The sequence below is a fragment of the Peromyscus eremicus genome, chromosome 10 (assembly GCF_949786415.1).
Source record: "Peromyscus eremicus chromosome 10, PerEre_H2_v1, whole genome shotgun sequence".
In the NCBI taxonomy this organism is placed as follows: Eukaryota; Metazoa; Chordata; class Mammalia; order Rodentia; family Cricetidae; genus Peromyscus; species Peromyscus eremicus.
In genome coordinates this window covers 7,132,382-7,134,963 of record NC_081426.1, presented here as the reverse complement: position 1 = coordinate 7,134,963, position 2,582 = coordinate 7,132,382, and positions in this window count along the sequence as shown.

Here is a 2,582-nt window from a genome sequence, read left to right as displayed (position 1 = left end):
TGGTCATTTGGGCAAGGGACTGCCCTTGTCTTGACTGCTGACAGTTGCTGTCCAAATTGGACAAGCGGAACACAAAATAAGATGACTGTCAAACTTTACCAGGACAAGGTAGGGCAGTCCTTCAAAATTCCTGCTTCACAGAAAAGTCTGTCATATATTTTAGGCCTGTAAGCTGACGATGGATGCCCCAATGTTACAGAGGAACCCTGGGGTGACTGTCTGGGAAGCAGGCTGTTTCTGTCATTTCTATGATTTTGGAATTGCTTTCTCTGCACTTCTTGTTTACTCAGGTAATATTTTATTCTTCTCGGGTCTCTGATGGGCTTTAAGACCAGATAGTTTTAGTTTTCCTGGTTATCAAATTCAGAAAAGAAACTCATAAAAGAGGTGTAAAGTGTGTAAGGTTGAGAGACATAAAAGCTTAAGTCGTTTACTTAAGGAAATGTTTTGAGGTCTAAAAGGATAGTTTTGGATTGGTAATACAAGTTACGATAAAAAGTGGTTTAGGTATAAAACTTTAGACTCATCAAGATAGGAGAGATAATAGAGTATTTTCTCCAAAATTGCCAAATACAAATGGACTGGGCATTGTAAATGTAATTCTTACTTGATTGTTCTTATTGTATATAGTTTTACTATGTTAGAGTTAAAACCTTTCCTTTTTATTTAGACAAAAAGGGGGAAATGTTGTGAGATATTTTATTTCACTGTGTAAAGATATGTCACTGTGATTGGTTTAATAAAAAGCTAAATGGTCAATAGCTAGGTGGGAGGTATAGGTGGGACTTCTAGACAGAGAGAACTCTGGGAAGAAGAAAGGGGGCATTGCCAGCTGGATGCAGAGGAAGCAGAACATGCAGGAGGAGAGGTAAAAGCACAAGCCATGTGGCAGCATGCAGATGAATAGAAATGGGTTAATTTAAATTATAAGAGCTAAGTGGGACAAGCCTAAGCTAAAGACAAGCTTTCATAATTAATAAGAAGTTTCCATGTCATTATTTGAGAGCTGGCTGATGGGACAGAGAAAGACTCGTTACATAGCTGCTATATTATTATTTGCTTAATAGTGTTAAGATATCTGGTAAGTCATTTGGAAAAATTAATAACTCTGGATTCCCAAGTGTCAGAATGAAAAGTAAACCATAAAGTATAACCATATTAAGGTATAAATAATACTTTCAGGAGATAGACTTTTAAGCATGGCCCAAGACTATACCCACTATAAGAGAAACTGACTGGTTTAATAGTATAAAATCTAGAATTTTCATCTGAGAGACTGTCATAGGAACAGGAAATACTGTCTGGTTGACTGGTTTGACACAGCAAGAATACCATGAACAAAGTGGAAAAAAAATGACTAATGGTAAAATCATTGCAATGTATATTTCTTTAACATGGAAAGAATAATAAATAAGCCATCAAAACATAAATATATTAATAAGGAAATAGGCAAAGTACATGATATTTCAAAGAGAAAGCATGTAATAGACAAGAAACTTAGAAGAAAATCATCTTGAAGGTTTTTAAAAAAGAGTTATTTTTATTTTATTTGTATGATTGTGTGCAAGTATGTGGGTACAATGACTGTGGAGCCCAGAAGAGCATATCAGATCCCCTAGGACTGGAGTTACAGGTGGTTACGAGCTGCCATGTGGTGCTGGGAACTGAACCTGGGTCCTCTGAAGAGCAGCCAGTGCTCTCAGCTGCTGAGTCATTGATCTAGTCCCATTTTGTAGTTTTACAAGAGGAGATTAAAGCAGGAATCACTTCCACATACTTCTCAGGCTAAGTTTCAAATACAATGCTCTTCCTAAGGGCAGCCCAGCAGCAGCTAGATTGCAATGCCACGGGCCTCCGCCTTGTCAGGCCTCATTTTCCTTTCATTCCTCCTTTGCTGTGCTGCTCCTGTGTCTGCCCTGTCTCTTTTCCCATCTAAGGGCATTTGGCGGGGCTTGCTCACTACATCCCCTTCTGTCTTCCTGTAGTCTTCTGTCTGCTCCTCCAAGGAGCCCCGCTAGACCACAGGGCTGCCTGAGTTCAAAGACAGCATTTCCTTCTGGAAGGGCTTCCTCTTTGTCAGAATGCCACGGCTGTCAGCTCGCCTCATGCTAATTGGGACCCTACCTTGACTTGAATAATGGAGATGCAAATGCTTGTTTGAAAGCAAAACCCAAATGAACTTGAATGCTTCTGTGGCATAGATCCTGGAACTCTGATTTCAGTCCCTGAGAAGTGTCCTGTGCAGAGCGAGGCTCACAGGGAGTTAGCGTCTTTAAGTTACATCCACACCACATGCCATGATCAGGGCAAAATGACTCGTCCTTCCTGTTAGAGAAATCAGAAACTCAGCCTCTTCCAGCCCTGCCAGGGCAGTGGGGATTTCTTCACAGTCCCCAGGGCTCAGGCTGTGGAATTAATCCATCCTGACTTTCCTCTGTAAATCTTCAAAGATGGGGAAAGGAGTCTGGAACCCGAATTAGTAACTCCTGATTTTTGCACCAGCCCTGTGATGGGAAAAACTGAAGTATTTTCATGAACTTCCCAATGATGGTGCCTTTCTGTAACTCCTCATCCAACCTGAT